Genomic DNA, 20,385 nt, shown 5'->3' on the forward strand with positions numbered 1-20,385 from the left:
ATCACCTCATATTGCAACTACTTCCGGTGTCTATCGCTCATCGATACGATAGTGTTTACGATAGTGTTTATAGTGACAATACCACCAATTTTCTCTCTGACTTCTTTTCCCTTTAGTGAAGTGTTCAAAACAATCATCCAGTGACGAATTTCTGTTTGTGTTTCACTTTAAAAATTTTTTCAGTGAGCCAAACAAGGCACGAAAGTTAAAAAATTGATTTATTTTTCTATTTTGCAAAATTGTTTTCTTTTTTTTTTGGATTTGCTTGAAAGTATTTGCACAAACATCTCAAAGGCACCGCATCTCGATCTCAGGAAATGTTATTTGAGAACTCTTTACTATTTCCAAAGAAATATGATCTTCCATCTATCGTGATCTTGGACCCAACGACGCGTACAAAGATCAACTTTTAAACAAGTGAGAGTGAATTGTGTTTAGTATTTAGATCGGAAATAGTAACTGTTTTGAATGTGTGACATCGATTGATCTTATAGAGATCGTTTGATCATTGCGCAAGATCAATTAGTGATCGTGGCATATTGATCCGAGTTGGATATAATTTTATAGATCAAGTTTCGCACAAGTCAATATCAATTGCAATAAACTAAATGCAAAACATATTACACGTGAGATCTATGTGAAGATCAGTGATCTTAAATGTGAAGATCATTTGGATGAAATTGCGCAAGAACAACTAATGAAAAATTGCATCGAAGCTATGAAATGAAATTGGACAATTCTATGGCAAATTTAATGAGAGTTGTTACAATTTTCTGGTATTATTTATGAAAACTGAACCATAATAGTGAAGGTACATTTATAGCTTCCTCTCTCTCTGCATTACCCAGAGTGAAAAGGATAAAAAGCCATTGCATTAGAGGATATGGCTCAGCATTTCCCTTCACCGTAAAAAAGGTAATAATGAGAAAGCATCCACTTCTGTGAGCTCAAGTAACAATTTCACGGCACCTCACAAAACACTCATGAGATATTTAAAATCTCAGCCTCATTGTTCCATTCTGAGTTAGAATTTTCCAACAGGCCAATGTGAATGGCAAAAAGGGGGCGAAAAGGGAGAATTTTCATGGTGCTTTTCACTCCGTGGAAAATTGTTATGCCTCTCGATGGAAAATGCAGAAAATTGCATTCATCAGTGGGTGAATAAACTCCAAACACTCTATTGTGGATAGGGAAACTTTCCTTCTTGTTTTTTTTTTTTTGCACCAAGCAGTTCAAGTGTCTTGTTGGAAAAGTTATTTTCACCATATTTGGATGGCATTTTTCATTTGCTGTCTTGCGGAGATTCTGTACCAAATGTATGCGTAAATATTAAAAGTGTCAGACCATGAGAGATTCTTATTCAAACTCATGAAAAAGAAAATAAAAGTATATTTTCTTCATGATGTTGTTCTTTAGAATATTCAAAAGAAATATATAAAAACCATGTATTTTTTAAAGTTTCTTTGCATGAGTTCTTTTTCGATCGAGGAAACTCTTACAAATGACGTTACGTCTTTCTTCTTATTAAACAAATTTAAAATACGTAATATTATTTTGAGAAATTCACAGAAATACAGGACATATGAAAAATTTATATGACGTTTTGCGTCAATAGAAATTTTTTTATGCCACGCCCTCTAGAAATTGCACCCATTCGTCCTTTCTATTTATAATCCTAAAAATAATATTCAATTTCCGGTAAGGTTATCGATATAATTATTCCAGGGATATCTTTATTGTATTAAAAAAAAACGATATTTGCTTTTAATGCAGAAGATTCTAAAAAGGGGTGTGGCCTTTTTTGCCACCGCTAAATATATGTGCACCATATGAATTAAGTTATCAATCAACCTATTTATCTAATATTTTAAAATTTAAAAATATTTTTATTTATATTTAAAATATTTTTTTATTGTATTAAAAAAACGATATTTGCTTTTAATGCAAAAGAATCTAAAAAGGGGCGTGGCCTTTTTTGCCATATCTAAATATATGTGCACTATATGAATTAAGTTATCAATCAACCTATTAATCTACACTTGAGAGAAATCTGAAAAAGTTAAAATAACTTGCAGCGGTTCCTCGCGAAACCGCTGCACCCAGGCCTCCTTTTGGGCCCATTATGCATACCTAGATAAATATTTTATCCATTAGCAACTGTCAGCTCAAACTTTGTTATTTTGGATTTTTCAAGGACAACCAAAATCTACTCCAGGAAGAATATTTCTCAACCGATTTGTTCTAGGTTGAATTTTAATTAAAAGATCTTTTAAATTTACATATGTCTGCAATTTCAAACCATTGCTAAATTGATAACACAGAAATCAGGCGTTAGACCTATACCATAGTCGAGAAATAGTTTAATGGGATATAAACATAGTTTATTATTTATTGCGGTTATAATTACGCTGATAAGTAAGAGTAGACTATTTTAATAGGGAAATGTGTACAAATGAGACCACTCTTGCTCTGAGCGTCTTAGTTCATTTTTTGGCTAATCCTCAGATATATACATAGGCCCGTTAATTGTAGTGAGGTCTTTTAGTAATCCCTAACATGACACCATTCGGTCGATAAATACACTCTCTAGAGCCTCTTTAACCTTTTGCATTGAAAAACTGTTATTAGGAATTATTTAATGATATTTTCGTATATAAACGAAATGTCCGCCTAGGCAACTTCTAAATATAAAACGTAATCCATAACAATGAAAAAATCGTACGACGCGTTTTCGGGCAATCCCAAACGACATGGTTTAGGAGAGGAATTGGAGCGATTGGGGGGTGGGGTAAGGAGCATGGTAATGCTCCCAGGCACTTCCATGGCAAGTTGTCTTTTTTATATGAAGCTGTTTGAAGCCAGCGGGCACTCAATGGGTCAAGTGGTAGAGCGCTCGCTCTATGATGCAAATGTCCCGGGTTCGAATCCCCTTTAGGTCACCAGGAATTTTCTGGCGTTAAAGGGGTTCGGTTCGAATTGCATCCAGTGAGCTTCACTGCACTTGATTTCACGGGGCCTGGGACCGACAACACCATCCCTGTATAAGGAAAAGTGATACCGGATGTCTCGCCCGAACTCCCCTTGTGGGAAGGCCTAGTTCCTCTATGGAACGTAGTGCCACCATTATATATATATTTGAAGCCAGCTCTTTTACTGAGTTCACAGAGCTGATAGGGAAAAGCTATTTAGACAGAAATCTAGTATATTTATCCTTCCGCAGGGATCAGTAACTTCAAAAAGGGGATTAGTCCGCATTTTTAAATTATTTCGCGTAACGGTTGCAAAAGCAGAGAAATTCCTATATGTGTTTGTATGTAAAAGTGAGCTTTGGCTTCAACTTCCCTGGCATGTGGCCTGTGGAGTTGAAGCCAAAGCTCACATTTCGAAGTCATTATCTCTAATCGGATGGACAGACGTACAGACGGACAAACAGCGTGACGTCAAAAAATTCGAAACTTCAAATCGAGGGATTATATTTAATATACGGCTCTCTCTGTGGAGTTCCAGCAGAAAAAAATTATTCAAGCTATGTTCTTTTAGTTTCTTTAATAAACTGGCTATCTAAATATTTACAAAAAAACAACGAAAAATTAAAAGAAAAATTTAGTCTGGTTCTTATTTATCTCATAAAAGATGGTTCACGAGTTATAAGAAAATCTCTTTATTTTCATTTACCAAATCTTGCACGAAAATTTCAATACTTTTAAACTTTAAGATGAGTAATTGGTACACTTTCCTAGTTTAAATGATTTACAATATCCGCAATAGCTTCAAATAGCACAGCAGTAAAAATCTGTTCCTTCTCATGGCTTTGAAGAAAAAACCAGACACTTTTTAATTTTTTCTCCCTCACATTATAGTGGTTGAGATTAATAGTAAATTGCTTTATCTTACCATATTATATTCAATGCTCAAACTTGACCTTTAGGCACTGGATTATATTACTCCAAAAGTCGAAGAATTTATGGTAATTGTCATTCATATGGCATGAGTGGAGCACCAAACAGAGGACAATCTCTCCCCAAGAGTGGCTAATCTTTTTTTTTGCTCCATTGAGAACATTGAGAAGTACAGAGTATGGGAATTTTTGGGAGGCAGTAAAAATGACGTTCTAGTTTATTTGTGGTTTGTGTCATAAATCAATTTGATTCGCTTGAAAATTTCAAATTAATTACACATTTGTTCACTGATTAAGAGTTCGATGGTATAATAATTCTTTTTTTCTGTTCATTTAAACAGAACACATGGAATACCTTTTCAATTGATGGCTTGCCTAATCACATTTTCCACTCTCTTTGCTCAAGTGATAAGGACGCGCCGCACTTGACGGAGAAATTCCTCTTTATAGGTATAAACTTTGAATTCTTGTGGATGGAAAGCGTACAAAAAAGGCTGTGTGCTGATAAAATTTGTTCACTTGGGCATAGTCACTATCTTACTTTTTCACTTTACTTCGATTACACTCATTCTACCATCGAGCATGAGCTAAATGGTAACAATTAGTACTTGAGATGGTATTTAATCTCCCTTTTTAATTATTTTCATATTATGATCGTGTATTCAATTACCAACTTCCTCCTATATCCATTCATCATTGACTCCTTGTGCAATTGATGCTCTTCATTTTCCACCTCCTTTGGACGATAGTCCCCATCATAAATTTCTCATCCGCATTTTTTTTCCATGCGCAAAGCGAATAAAAGAAGGGACAGATAATCCTAACCGGCTTATGTAGGTGAGATTCTTAACGTGAGCTAACTCGGAGTGCATGCAAATTCGATTTAGAGCTGAAGTTGGGAGATGCCATTCAGTTATCTTGAATAAAATTCGTGAAATTATACAAATTTTGTATTTAAACCAAAATATCAAGGATTTGGATGAACTGACAGAAAAGTGATATATGGGTGAAATGTAGACCAGAATGTTCTCTATAATTTTGCCGTAGAACTTGAACTCATCGATTACTCAGAAGCCAAGATAAGCGAGGTTTTTTGTTTCTTAACTCGTTTTTTCATCCAGAGTGCCCCAAGTAGTCATTTGTTGAACTTCAACTATATCAAAGAATTGTTGTATTTTGCGGGACTTTCCATTTAAACCCCTATTTTAAGTGTCTTGGTGGAGTAGAGGCAGTCAAATTGGCATCTGAGTGATTTCAAAGCGTTATTATGGGAAAAATCAATTTTTTCACACTTAAACGGCAAAATCGGAGTGATAGCGTAGTCTGAGTGGAAAATGATGTATGGACGAAATGTAGAGACAAATGTGCTCTACAATTATGTCGAAGTAATTATCAAAATCGGTTCAGCGACAGTCGAGATAATTGAGGTTATGTGATATTGAAATTGGTTTTTCGACTGTGGCGCCCCTAGTGTTGGTCCCACGAAGTTCAAATATTCTAGAAAGTTGTAGCATTTGGTGAGATCTTTCGTTTAAGCCCTCATTCATCAAAATCGGTCACATAGAACCGGAGATATGATTTTTTGAATGTTGTGAACTTTGACCCCTCATATCTCCGGTTCTATTGAAACCACAGCGCACATACGCACCATTTTGGAAACGTCCTAGACTGGACTACAACATACTAAAATTTCATTAACTTGCACAATGCCGTTTTTGAGAAAAGTGACTTTGAATTTCGATGAATTTTGACGCTATCACAGCGCCACCTGTGGTGACTTTTTGAACTTCCATCTGAAAGTGCTCATCGAGACGAAACCAAAAAGGTAAAATTTATGTCGCTATGTTAATTAGAACCGGAGATAAAGGCCGGTCAATGTGCGAACTTTGACCCCTTATAGCTCGGGTCAGGGGTTATGGATCGACTTAAGGTTTTTTCTGTTTGATAGGTATAATCAACGGCTACAACATACTAAAATTTCAGCCCGATTGCATAAGGAATTTTTGAGTTATTTAACTTTTAAGATTTAAAAATTTTCTTTTTAAAAAAAGCGCCCCTAGCGGTGGTTTTATGAACTTGCGATGTTAGAAGGGGAAGTGGCATTTCACGAGAGCTTTCCAAAAAGCTCTCACTTTTTAAATTCTGACAATTAGAACCGGAGTTATGGCCATTTTAAGAAAATTTTTTTGGACCCTTATAGCTCGGGTCAGGGGGGTCGGGGGACCTTAAGTTTGGTACTGATGGAAAGCTCTAAGGCCCAGCTATAACATACTAAAATTTGAGCCCGCTCGATTCCATAGGGGCGGAGCTATTGAGAAAACAAAAAAAGGGGGGTCTTCAAAATGGCGGAAGGAGGGGTGGGGGGTGGGGGGTCAATGCACCAAGTTGCAATTTTCATACGATATTTAACCTTTGCCGAAAACCGCAAGTCGATATCTTTTTTAGTTTAGGAGCTATTAAGCTCCAAAGAGCGGCCGGACGGCCGGCCGGCCGGACGGACGGCCGGCCGGCCGGCCGGCTGGGAACGTAACTTAGCCCCCCATATATTCGTGATCAGGAAGTGGCGAAACACATTTTGGCCAAGTTTGAGCGCGATCGGACGACATGAAATTTTGTTAGGATTATAGTAGGTGAGATTGTTAAGAATCTCACCTAAATAGACAAATTGGAATAAAAAGAAAATTATGATAAGGGAGTGTAAGATGAAACCGTTCGATCTGATTAAGTGTATATCATTATTGTACAATTTTCCATTCTCCACCAGTTCAATAATTAATAAGTAACAAAGTATGAAAAAACATCACTGAAGATTCACCATCTCTTGAGCACTTCTTAACAATTCACCTGAATTTGTAAAACTCTTCAGGGTGGTTGCCTTCAAGAGGATGCCCTTCGTGTCCTCCTATTGTTTGAAGTGGAAGCACGAGTCATGTGCAACTTTGTTAAAATTTTACATTTGTGACTGCTGAAGGTAAAAAAATTATATTTAAAACATTGACAGATTTTATGGTTGAAGAATATAAAACAACTGAAGAAGATTGTGCAGTCTTTGCAAAAATTACCTTTTATATTGATTCAAGATAACAAATATCAAGAAAACAAAGAAAAATTAATTCTGGTTTATCTGTCTATACAAATTTCAGTTTCGTTACTATAAATATATTAAAAACTGTTATAATTATGTTAAATTTAAAAGACACATTTTGAGTTTTAAAATTTACTTCTATTAGTATTTACTCTGTGAAAAGAACAACAATTGTGACTCATATTTTATAACTTTTTTTTTAAACTAAATGAATAAGATAATAATATCACATAAATAGTAAATTTTTAAGCTAAAATGAATCTGAAATATTTTTGGTAAAGAGAAGATTAGTAGATTACGAATTTGGCTACTTAAGTATCCGGAGATTGTTCGTAGCCTTGTAAATCACATAACCCACTAAAAAGTATGTAAGTTTATACTCTTTTCACAATCATAGTTCGTTAATTAAGCATTTGACGAGCATTTTTTTCTTTTACAAACATTTGTTCGTACATTTTTGTTTGTATGACAAAATTTCACGAACATTTTCTGAGTGTTTATGAACATTTACAAACGAATGTTCGTAAAAAAAGACAAAAATGTTCCTCGAGCGTTCATATTCCAATCAATGGTTGTGAATAAGTACAAACTTTTACGAAATTTTTCATGGGTTATACGTTTTACGTGCATTTCGTAAACTGCCAACAGTCATTTACTAACATTTACGAAAAATTTTCCGAAATATTTTTTTCTGTGTATTATATAAATCTCTGTTTTATTTTTACTATAAATATGGTAAAAAAGAATATAATTATTTTAGTATAACAATAGTACTAAATTTTTAATTATTCCTATTATAATTGTTTCTCTCTGCATTATTATTATTATTTCTATTTTTACAAAATACATACTTTTCACGGAACGTGCGTTAAAAACCCTAATTAATTTTGGGTTATTAATGAACCAAAATCAATTTTTTACTGACAAAAAAAAACCATTTCAATCTGACAACGATTTTATATATTGTTTTAAATAGTCATAGTTAATACTTTTTCAATTTATTATTAATTTCGATAATATTAATTTCGAAGGTTTCAGACTTCGCATTATACTCTGGCTTTGAACGCTTCATATTTTCCCTATTTTCCTTTAATGAATCTGACTTGTCGCATTATATTTTAATAACTATCAAGTCACGCATTTCCTGAAAAAGTATGATGTGCTCGAAACCAGAGTATGTGCGAATGCTGAAAGCCTTACCCTATACTTAATATTTCTGAACCTTTCCTGTTATTTAGCTTTACAAAATTATTTAGTAATTCATTTAAGGCCTCTTACAAATTTGTGGTCAAATTTAAATATTGAAAAATAAGATAAAAATTTGATAAAGTTTTTATCAAATTACATTATTTTCTGCTAAAACAAATCTCATGGAAAGTATATTTTAGAACCTGTTATTGCATTCTAAATACATAATTTCGTGTCAATTACTATGCCGTTCTCAGTTCGTTTACTCGATAACGACACTTCAATTTCCAATTGAGATATTATATCTAATTGTCAGTGACATTATGTAAATGCCAGCACCTCTTTGATTTGCATAAAAGAAGTAAAGTTAATTTACGATCTATCAATGCGTTAGTAATCAATTTTCTTAATATGAAACATCATCTGGTTCAGCAGAGGTTATTCTCTACACTTAAGTGACGAGGTCGTATGTAGAAAATAACTGCCCTGTGGATGAAGAATAGAGACTGATAAATTGAGGGAGAGAAGAAGGCAGAACAAGACCTTCTGGATGGAGAAATCGTATGCGAATTGGTGAAATAATGATGGGGTCGACGTTATCTAGTGATGCTTATCTCCTTCTTCATGTTGGAAAGTTGAATGTGGAGTGGTACATATAGCTGAGGCCACAAAACAGTCAATAATAGTGCTTATAGATGCTATATAGTCTCATTCTTGTGAATGCTAGAAACCTCCATTCACCGGGCTTTTCCAAGGGGGAATATTTGTTGTAATGGGCGGAATGCCAGAACATTGTGTTCACATTGTCACGATGGATGTGATTCTTGGTTTCTGTTTCTTCCAACTGACATGTGCAAGTGCTGAACGGGGGAGAATTCTTGTATATTTGCTTCCCAGAGTCCATATGGAAATTATGATGAAGGAGGCTCGAGCCTCAGCATTTCTATAACATTCACGGTCTCTCTCCCCCCCTTACTCAATACGCTAAATGGGATGCCAGGAGGGATGAGTTGGTCGTGCTGTTGTCTGTTTTCAGCACTATCAACATGGATAAATGGTCCGATGCTATGTATATTTCACGCCATTGTGGAAATTTTCTTTTATTGTTGTGCAACCCATGCCTTGGGACCAGAAGGGAAGGTTTCTGGAAGTGCAATCGAAGGGCCTTTTATAGATTTATGGGATGCAGTGCCATGTGTTTTCATCATCACTTTGATGCTCCATTGTCTCGATTTTATGTTACTGCTCGTCTTCCTTTTCCACAATAAATGGAGGGTTGAAATATAAGAGATTGGTGGACGTTTTTGGTCTTTATTGCTATAAGGTTAAAATTGCCCCTAAAATACAAAGGTCACAAATGTAATCTATTCATGTTCGTTTTTACGTACAAAAGAAGAATGGCGAATTATTGGAAAATTAATCCTAAACTCTTGCTCTTCCCCTACGTGAGTTTTCCCAGAGTTGATAAAATTCCCTAATAATATAGATAAGGAAATAAAAAATTTAATAAAGTCATCTGAACTTCAAACATTCTTGCTGCATGTCTTATTTTTGTATACGTATAGGGGAGTTGTAAAGGAGTTTTCAGTCTAAGCCCAGTTCCCCGATGTTTTCAAAATGACCTAACTTAAATTATCAATATAAAATTTGAAAAAAAATTAAAATATATAGAAATTTGTAAAATATAGGAAATGTCCGATATTGCATTCATTCATTCATTCATTTTCAACCGCTTATCCCTATTGGGGTCGCGGGCCCATGACATCCAATCAAGCAGCCCACGCCAGTCGGTCCTCCGCCACTTCAGGAAGATGTTCGAGTTCAATCTCACGGCGCTCCCATGCAAGATCCTGAATTTGATTCAGCCACCTTGTCCTAGGCCTGCCTCGAGGTCGACGTCCCCTCACAATGGCTTGCATAGCTTTTCTGGGGAATCTTTCTTCATTCATGCGTTTAACATGTCCATACCATCGAAGTTGTGATCTCTCGACCCGAAGAAGCAGCTCCTCGACTCTTAGTTCCTCACGAACGGCCACATTCCTCACTCGATCTCTACGAGTGATTCCCTTAACCGCTCGAAGGTACCTCATCTCGGTAGCTTGTACTCGCGATCTTACCCTTTCGGTCATTACCCAAATCTCATGACCATAGGTGAGAATAGGAATGAACACAGCTTTGAAAACCGATAATTTAGCCGATCGACTAAGCTCGGCCTTCCTCAACACGCTTCTGCCAAGCTCCCTCATAACTGCAGAAGCCTGACCGATTCGCTACGAGAGTTCTGCCTCCATCCTACTATCACTCGTGGTCCGATATTGCAAACTGTCCTAAATTTGGCACAGATCTGCTAATACTTAATATAAATAACAAACAAGATAGACGACACAGTAATGCTTTAGCCTACAATTCAGCGGGAATCCTAGTTTCTTTCACGTTACTATTCTTTTAAAAGAAATCAACAAATTTTTGATACTCAATAGTGCAGTAAAAAACAAAATACTTCGTCTGTAAACAATTCATTGCGAACTGTTGAATGGGGAAAAGATTTAACTGTCCTGACTTTTGAGGGTTAATGGACAAAAATTGTTTTTTAAGACTATGAAAATATTTTTAAATCAACAATTCTTTGTTTTAAGATAAGCATTTTATCATAGATAGTTTTTATAAATCTCTAAACGTATAGTTTTAAATTTTGAGCCCTGTTTTCAAGTTATAGGAAATTCCAATAATAACCAACTTAATATTGATACATCTATAAAATTTTTAGAAGAATAATTTTCCTATAAAAATATGCAAAACTAGTATGCAAAAACTAGAGATTCATGTATGTATATTTGTCAAACAGGCTTTATGGCATAACGAATGGTTTTCTTTCTCTCTCTCTCTCTCTCTATTACGGCCTGGCCCATTATTTAAATTAAACGATTGTAAATTTGTAAACAAATTGGTATGAGAGAAATAACAATACAATGAATGAAATAAAAATGAAATGAATATTCAAGGAACCAAAGAAGTGGCCGAAATTGCAAGCTGGACGAAATTTAGTACACTTACTCTATATGAAAGATAATTTACGAACAAATATAAATTAACTCAAGAATTTCTTGAGCTGGAATATATTCATAATTTATCTTTCACATATGGGTTATAAATATAGTTACATGTGAAAACCAACCAGTGTCAGGGTTACACATTTAAAGTAAAATTAAGAAGTGATTTGACAATGATCTAAGTAAATTTCTTACCAACTGTTATACATTATTTATGTTAAATTTAATTTGTTTTGGTTTATCTATTCAATTTCGAAATGGAGAATATCAACTCTGTTATTCATCCTATCACTTTATACCTATCATTATATTGATCAGCGTTATGGATCTTTTATGAGAAATTAAATTTTACACAGAATAAAAGTTTAATGGTCGCAAAAGGGGGTGAATATGAGTGTTTGTAGGAAAATGAAAATTAGAGTCTGATCTGAATGGTATATGGCAGAGAGCATAGTGCTCATAAAATATTGCATTTTAATGCCAGTTTTGTCTTCTCAATTTTATCTATCTACTGTCCCAATATTACGAGATGATGCATGTGGCGACAGAAAATTATTCAAATGAATCTTTCCACTTTCCATTCCGAACTGTCCGAAAAAAATATGCTCAAGAGAGAGAAATTGTGCCTTTTGGCTAGAATGAAAATAAACAAGAAGTTGATGTTGAGGAGAAATGAAAAAAAAATCGAACGTTTTGTCACCCATTGGTTAAGAGTATAATGTACACAAGATTTGAATTTACTCTCACTTTATGTTTAATTTCTCCTAGTTTAAACAATTTGTCCATTCCACCAATTTGTCTCCATAACCATATTTCAATTAGATCGTGACTGGGAACACTTGTGCATCTTTTGACCCCATATCAAAAGTTTACACAAACCACAGATACAAATTCAATTCAATAAAAGCATGAGAATGCACTTTAATTTTCACGATATTCATATATTAGCCCATGCCATAGCAAAAAAAAAGTGGCCCCATCAATGGCTGAAGGAGGGAAAACCAACTGGGGAGAAAATCACTATGAGGAAATGGATTTAGACATTTTTTTTATGACTTTAATCGCTAAACGTGAGATTAATTTTAAATCCCATTCGGCAGTCGTGTAAACTCAAATATTAACTCTTTGATTACTTTTGTCGGTATCTCCTATCGAAAAAGAATCAATTTTATCGATTTTTATTGCATTTTCGTCTGATTTTGAGCCGCATTAATTTGCCAAATAAATAATGCGCCTCTTTCTTACTTGGGGGCTTCAACATTTCTTTCAAAATCGTTTTTGATGCACCGACAAAGGATTCTTTTATTTCTTTCATTCCTGAAATATTTCTCGCTGGTGACAACATTATCTGTTAATTTTTCACCATTTTTCTCGCCTCTTTTTTCCGCAATCGACGCAGTGCAATTTATCGTGAAGAGATTTTGAATGATGACCCGCGACACTCCAAAAAGATTTCGGTGAATGAAACCAAGATGATGAGATGAAGGGCATGAAGCTTCCCTGTATACTCGAATACTTAGTACATGCTTAATTATTTAAATGAGCATTAATTTGGGAAAATATTTTTGATCAGTGAATTAGCAAATTTATCAAGCAAAATATTCAAATTGGTCAGAAAATAATTCAAAATGATGATCATGCTTTTTCTATACATTTTGGAATCGGAATGTTGGATAATGGGGTAGGGTAAGTGTGCCAAATTTCGGCATAGTTGCATGCAAGCGTCAAAGTCTCAAGTTTGAAATGTAATATTTTAAATAGATTTTTTTTTTATTCTTTCTTCTGAATGAGTGTTGTTTGGAGTCTTGTAAAGATTTTACTGTCTTTATTTATTTTAAAATAATTTTTAATACATTTTAAAATGAATAAAAATATAGACAGAGTTTTGGTGCCCTATTTCGGCCACCTTGATTCTCATAGTTTCTTGCCCTTCGGGAATTCTTCCACTGTCTTTTTTACGTAATTTCGTTTGTTGAAGTTACATTTATTGTTATTTTTTTGCATTGTATAATCTCTAGAGTATGTAAAATCTAAAAGTTCATGGAAATTCGAGGAACAAAAAAGGTGGCCGGAATTGCAAGCTGGCCGGAATTTGGCACACTTACTCTATACACACTATAAAAGATTTCGTCAGTATGAAGCATTCTAAAAACTCATTAAAAAAAAAACTGGAATGGAATGATAACTTTTAGATACTATCGAATCGATAGTATTGATAAATTTGTATCTGTTAGATTAGGTGAATGACGAATTCTTACGCATTGTTAGACCATTTATTGTGACATTCTTAAAAATTTGTGACTGTTGATGAATACTTATATTAGCTGCAAAAAGTACAGATATAGTTTCAATTTTTTAGAATCGACAGTCGATACTGTCGAAAAGGAGTTATCATGTCACCCTGTTTAAATTTCATAATACCAAATGTGAACATAAATTTCTCTAGTGTGTATTGGCCATTGAATTGTCTTATGGCCACTCACTATAAATGTTAATTAAATGTTAGTCAAACGATAAACTTAAAATGCTTCAGAGGAAAATGCTTTATAAGGACCTCATTTTCAACTTACTTAAACGCTGCTCATTTTTGGAACAGTGGCAATGATTCATCGACTAGAGTACAACTCTTGATGCCAAATATTCTTCTTTTTTTTTTGCTAGCCTAAATCATTTTAATCCTTTTCCTACCGATTTAAAGCTGACGACCGGTCTCGAACCTATGGAATTTCACACTCATAGATCTGAAGCTCTATCCACACTGCACTGGTTTACTAAGGCTCCGTTTGCGAAGGAAGAGAACTATTGAGTATGTCGTTAAATCGTAAAATCAAAATGAGACCAATCACTAACAATACTCTTGCTCATCTGAAGTGCTACCACGCGAGTCCGATTGAATAAGAGACGGAATGAAAATGACACTAACGAAGTGTTATTCATATCCGAAAGCATCAAAGAGACTTCTCCAGTTCTTCCTCGCGCCCTGTGGCCTCTGGCACGGACCGACTGTTTACAAACTGACAAATGATATACGTGAAAAGTGACGACCATTGATGTTAATGGAGTGATTTTGAATTCTTTCTCGTCTTCTCACACCATCAGCAAAAATGCGTTTGAGATAAATGCTGAGGTAGGATGATTATGAGTGCCACTGAGGAATCTCTCCAGACATTCTGACATTCACTGCATCCTCAGCATCCGCCACCCTCGCTGTCGAAGGCATGTTCGGAAATAAGACCAAGTAATAAGGAATTTATGCAATTCACTAGTATTTGCTGCACTAATCCATCGAATTGTTTAATCATTTCAGTTCACAGATTTTAATAGCATTTCTACCATAATCTCTCGGGCAGATCTCTCGTGAGTTATTAAGTTCTCTCTTGACTACCAATTTACAATTGCCTATATCCCATAAATTCACACAATATGCACTTTTTGAATTATAAATTGACAATCTCATGTGAATGAGACGGCCAGAGTGACAAAGTGAACAATTTAAATTGCATGATACCCGTACTCTCCACACCATACACTCTATCGGCCTTTTATGGATAAAATTACACTTTCAGAATCGAAAATATGGTTTAAATTTGCATGTCTGTACATTGAGAGATTTGTACCGCGAAAGGCTTCTGTACAAATTAATTTCTCTCATTAGTGCTCATGATACTGGAAAATAATCAACTAATTTATCGGTTTTTGCTTATTAATTACCTACAAAGACTTTCCGTAATTGCTCTTGACCTGTCCATTGACTTTTATATCTTTATTCAAGGTGCATCTACCATCCTTGCTTGGTGTACTGTATTGCGAAATTATATAATTTTTGTCTTGGAGCTGTATTTTTGCAATTTTAAACAATTGAAATTGAAAATGTTTTCCATTAATCATATTTTTAATTTTTCTTTTAAATAGATAATTTTAATTATGATTTTAAAATTTTTATTTTAAATAAAGAGTAGGCGTTTCGGATGACCTGTTTTACTAATATTTTACGTTTGATAATGACAAAATTGAGAGACCAAGCTTTGAAATTTGTAATTTAGTCAAATGACTAAGATTAGCTTTTTTAATAACAATATTGCCAGATTCTTTATTACTTCATAAGCTTTACCAATGGCATTAAGATCGTTTTGTGATAATATTCTTGAATTGTTTACCGGTACAAAAACAATTAAATCGATTACTATTGATTGTAGATTAATCAATTTTTCTAATTAATTCAAACTCATACCAATAATATTTAAAAATTCATTAATACGATTTGATTATTTGTTAAAATATTTAATTTATTCCATATAGTTGCATGTGGAATCATTATAAAGAATGATCACCGAAACCTGTGAATTGATATATCTTAATCTTATTGTTTGGGCTCTAGACCGGGACTGGATAGACCGATGATGATTAATATGGTAATTGCAATTGCAGTGTTTGCGTATACGATATTAAGAATTTGAGGGACATATTTATTATAAATTACCTGTAACGCTGTAATACAATCTAAATAGTTTCTCATTGTTTTTAGAACTATACTTAACCTTTATTGCTTATCTATGTTGCAAAAACAGGACAGTACAACTACAATCTACAATGTTGTTGCAAGTCCAGTTCATAAAACGAATTCATTACCATTCAAGTCTCGCATTATAAAATTTGTCGTGTATCTAATAAAACTATGTACATTTAGCACTTCACTGTTTTATGTGCTATATTTTTAATGACTATGCATTCCATTTGCCACCCTCAATTAGTAAGTCTATAAAGTTCCAATATTATACTTCACCTTTATGATTTAGTTATCGAATTAAGCGTGTACATCAACAACTCTCGTCGATTGCACCTTGCACTCTCGTCTTCTTCTCTGATCTTGAAGGAAGGTCTTATCGGTTTTTTTTTGGCAGAAGAAAAAAAATGTGGGTTACTGATTAATACTGCCGATTACCAGCATTGGCATAAGCTGATTATGTGATCGAACTCATTAATACTCAAATTACACGGTTTAATGTGGCGCACTTTATTGCCATACTCCGAAGGAGTGAGAAAGACTTGGAGGGCGACATGGAAAATGAGCACAAGAAGGAGGTGCAAAAGAAGAAATTGCATCAATGGAACTTTAATTGGGGGGGGCTCACTGGGAGATTGTGGCTGAAATATAAAATTTCATAAGATGCTCAATCGTCTTCAATTATACGGACTCAATGTGAGAATTTTTACTCACTTGATTCTCATTAGGAGAGATTTTTCTCTCCTTTTCATCATTTACTGCAATGCATCATGCAGTGTCCGATTACAGTAATAAAACGATTATGACCATAATATTGGGTTAAGACTGAGGTTCGTAACGTGTCTTGAGTTTTAAGAGTAGCACTATAAGTGCTGCATCTGCTTGGGATTTAACATCTGGCAGAGAAAATCATTATCCTGCTTTTTAGGAGGTCCTGCTTTCATGGATATTGAACATGTGTCTTCTTAATTCTAATAAGGATAAGAGAGGAAGCAACATAACTTTGATGTTTTATCAAAATTCTTCTTTTCTTCAACTTGAGGAATTTTCAAGAAAGTAAAACTAAAATATAACCAATTAAACTAAGTAAACTATAACAATTTTAACTAATTTTTATTTTTTGCATTTAACTACGAATTTAAACATACTATTTCTATCAAAAATAAAAAGCAAAATGAGGAAATCATATGATTAAATATTTAGCACATGTTCGCTAAATTATGCACTACTTATATGAAATGTGCACCACTTGCTTACACTATTCAGATTAAACTAATTTAATTCAACATTTAATAATAGTTATTATTAAATATTTATTTTTAAAATTGAAAATATTTAATTCAGAGTTACAGACTAATAAAACTTATTTTAGCTCCTTTTAAATTTTTTTTAAAAAAGACTTAAAGTTTGAATGGTCTTGGTGATCAATTTTATAATTGGAGAAAATTTATAAAAAAAATGACAAAAAATTAAAATTTTACATATAGTTTTAAATTTGTTGTGATTTAGATTAACATTGTAAGATGTCTAATTTTTAAAAAAAAAGGTTCTTTATCAGGGAATCAGCTTTCAAATTTCGATTTAAAGTTTTAAAATTTACGGACATAATTTCAGAATTGAGGAATAGGGTAGGATGGGGTAGTTCGGTCAGACGAATTTTTTCGCTTGACTTGTATTTGCCATAGGTTTAAGAACTCAAGCTAAATAAATCCAGCTAGTTTTTCTTGAATATTGATTACTTAAAAATATCAAATGCATTCCGAAATTTTGTTCTGTCTTCCTGTCTAGAGTTTTCTCTTACTCCTCAGATCTTTAAGTAATTGTTAAAGGTTTTCTTCAAAAAACTATTTTTATCAAGTTGAAAAAATACTCTAAGCTTTAGAGAGGATTGTAATTACAGAATAAAATAGAACTGACTATAAAAAATGATCCTCCTTAACAGTCAGACAGACTCACTAATTGTCCCAGTATTGTAAAAATCGAACGAAATATTTATTATACGATTAATAAAATTAAAATATGTTATATGTAACATATTTTAATACTAAAGCTCTGTAAGAACTTCTTAAGCAATCTAAACAGATTACGAACCTGTGGTCCAACCCAAATCTTTTCTCGATCTGGCAGTGAGAGTGTTTGAGAAGTATGAGACTTGAGATGCAGTTGTGAACCTATTGAGGAGTCTCGTTTTGTCTTCACTTGCTCCTCCGGCGTGAATGCGTTAAAAGTCATGTGAGATGTTATCTCAGAGTCAGATGGAAATTTATGGTCATTTGGTGTAAACTGCGTAAATTTATTGATCTGCCTTGGTGCAACTGTTCCCTTTTACTATACAAAAGCCACCGATTGAATCCACCAATTTTGAGGAATGTTTTCTGTATTTGCTAACAGGGCCTCCCAAATACACAATCATTGACTTCTGTAAAAGTTGCATCTCACTCTGAGAGTCTCTTCTGAACCTTCCAAGTATTTCATCATCGGCAGAGATCCCAGAAACAAGAACAACATTTAGTAGCAATAGAACGGAACCCTTGAGTAAATAGCATTTCATCTATGATGGTTATATGGTATGTTTAGAGTGGATGTGCTGCCGGAAAGGAGAAAAAGAGAAAACCCAGGCAGGGAGAATAAAGAATTAATGTACAATTGAATGTGATTCCCAAAATACACATCAAAGGGTTCAAATATGTTGGATTTTTCCTTGTAATATTAATTGACTTTGCGCACATCTTCTGGCTTTCTGCTTCATCTTTCATCCTCAATACCCGCAGAAAGAGCAAACATTCTATCCAATTACCCTATATAAAATGTCTTCCACGTCAGTGAGAATGCAATGGAAATGTTCCTACGAGGTATGGAAATATCCATGACGATTTCTTTAAAAGGTCTAAGAAATCTTTTCTTAAATTCAAACGGTCTTCTGAACAGAGGTTTAGCCTAGTTAATGAACGTCTCAAAATACTAAATATCAACCAATATTATTGTTTACTTTCATTATTGAATCATTTGACATTAAAAATGATTTTTTAATAAAAAAAAATGGCTAGGCCTTGTAAAGGCTTCGGGCTTAAAGCTTAGGCATATGGCCTAACTGCTCTAATTTCTTATCAATCAGGATCAAGCGCCTGGGAAGTTGGCCTTTTTATATGGAGCTATTTGAAGCCAATTCCTCAATTGATCTCGGACTCAGCTCACAGAGCTCCGAGGAAAAAATTCATTTAATCAAAAATTTAGTATATTTATCCATCCATACGGAAAGGTATCTTATAATACGGAAAAACTTCTCACTTTTCAAATATTTAGCTTAATGGTAGCGAGTGCAAAACAATTCTCACATAAAATTAAATCGAAGTATGAGAAAGTGACTTCAAATTTCAGGCAACTTGCCAGGGGGTTGATCAGGATGTTTTGGATTTTTTTTACTTAAGATTGGATTATTGGGATTATTAATGGTAATGATCTATAAGATTCTGCAATATCAATAAAATTGGTTGCTATTTAGGATTTTATGACCTTCGAATAATTGAGCTAAACCTTTAGTCTTAAAATTACTTTAGATCTGATATTTGCATTACAATATTAGCAGCAAAAACCCTGCGAGAAACTGCTGTAAATCTGAACAGGAGCAGTATTGAGCACTACAACTCTCTGATTAGATAAAAGACTCTAAACTAAAGAATGACGACAAGTAGTCAACGGTCAAAGTTGTTTTGATACAAAAATAACATTTCTTCAAATTGTTTGATATGGAGGATTCATAGGGTAATTTAGAATGGAACCTACAGCCGAGTTCCTCAAATTTGAAGTCCTCAAATTTGAACGACTGACGATTGCATTTAAAATGTAAAATATAAGGTTATGTAAAAGAAATTCTGCATGGAGTCTGAATAAGAACTATTTTTCTCTGGTGTTTCCTCAATATTGTCGTAATATATTAATTTCCTCATCAAAATCCATCTATTTAACAACAAATTACATTGAAAAATTCTCTAAAGTTATTTTCTTGAATTTAGGAAATTTAGGAAAAATGAATTTTACATGAATTCCGTTACGTTTTTAAAAATATTGTTCAAATTTGAGGAGTGAGAAATGTCATCCATACCCCCCAAATGTTCAAATTTGAGGAACTCTACTGTATTTAAATTGGAATTGTGAGATTTCTCGAACTCTTTCATATACGCAAAAGAAAAACATCACGAAGAAGTCGTTTTGATTTTAGGGCATGTACTTTCCCTCAGTGTCCTTTTTCTTTTTGCCCATCTGAAACAGTGCGTAAATCTTAAAATTACAGTATAGTTAGAGACAAGAATTACTCCATTGTACTCTCTATTTTTGATTAAATGAATTTTATTTGGAAATTAATAAAATGGTTAAAAGAGGATCTAGTAGGGGAATTTGGGCGTGGTTCGCACACTTTGTATCTTCAAACGATGCGAATTTTCTGTTTGTTTGCAAAGAGCTAGTCATTTCTTACTTAGTTTGTCATTTCTGAGAATATTTAAGCTCATGAGACGATATGAGAAATGGTTCACCATAAGGGAATTCTGTAATTTTCATGACATTGTCATACGCAAGTTCGAAACCTGACAATGTCAATTGAGTCTTTTGTTACGAGTATATCACATGAGTTTGAAAATGAAATTCATTGTTTTTTTTTTTT

The 20,385-nt window shown here is 33.8% G+C and overlaps 1 protein-coding gene across 1 annotated transcript in view; it reads left to right on the top strand.

Moving 5' to 3' along the window:
* The first annotated feature begins 239 nt into the window (after positions 1-239).
* LOC129805906 (kinesin-like protein CG14535) overlaps positions 240-20,385 on the top strand; it is a 118,606-nt gene continuing 98,460 nt past the window's right edge. Inside the window, exon 1 of the mRNA XM_055854146.1 lies at positions 240-915. The gene's annotated coding sequence lies outside the window, so the exon portion shown is untranslated. The remainder of the gene's footprint in view (positions 916-20,385) is intronic.

This window comes from Phlebotomus papatasi, chromosome 3, assembly GCF_024763615.1.
Source record: "Phlebotomus papatasi isolate M1 chromosome 3, Ppap_2.1, whole genome shotgun sequence".
In the NCBI taxonomy this organism is placed as follows: Eukaryota; Metazoa; Arthropoda; class Insecta; order Diptera; family Psychodidae; genus Phlebotomus; species Phlebotomus papatasi.